Genomic DNA, 496 nt, shown 5'->3' with positions numbered 1-496 from the left:
TGTCTCTAATAGTTGTGAGAGCTCCAAGCTTGCCTAGGTTCTTGTTTCTCGATAAACTGATGACCGTGAGAGTGGATATTAAGATAAATGGAGCTAACTCTCACGCGTCTTGATTTCGCCGTTCTTCGGTATTCTCAATTATTGAAGTATCAAAAAAGCTGTGTATTATTTTAATAGAAAAGGACTATCTAGAAAGCATTTAAGTCCTGTAGCTCAGTTGGTTAGAGCGCTGGTCCGATGTACCAGAAGTCACGGGTTCAATCCCGGTCGGGACTAATTCTTTTTCTTAATTGCGATTATGCTTTCCTTTCTTGTATTATATACTATATATTACGCCCGTACGGCCCAAAACGGATAGCCCAGCAAACGATCCATGAAGGAGCACCTCCGCGTAGCCACGATCGGTTAGTACGTTTCTTCAAGCGACACCATCTTTTTTTTTAGTATCTATCTATTAGCTAACCAGAAAATAGGAAATAAGCTAGAAAATCTCACA

At 40.3% G+C, this 496-nt stretch overlaps 1 non-coding gene across 1 annotated transcript; it reads left to right on the top strand.

Moving 5' to 3' along the window:
• The first annotated feature begins 202 nt into the window (after positions 1 to 202).
• On the top strand, positions 203 to 276 carry TRNAI-GAU (transfer RNA isoleucine (anticodon GAU)). Its single transcript has one exon. It is a non-coding gene; the product is annotated as a tRNA-Ile (tRNA).
• The last annotated feature ends 220 nt before the right edge of the window (positions 277 to 496 follow it).

Source organism: Triticum aestivum, chromosome 6A, assembly GCF_018294505.1.
Source record: "Triticum aestivum cultivar Chinese Spring chromosome 6A, IWGSC CS RefSeq v2.1, whole genome shotgun sequence".
Classification (NCBI taxonomy): Eukaryota; Viridiplantae; Streptophyta; class Magnoliopsida; order Poales; family Poaceae; genus Triticum; species Triticum aestivum.
The sequence above is the reverse complement of the archived record's forward strand: the minus strand, read 5'-3'. Positions and strand labels throughout refer to the sequence as shown.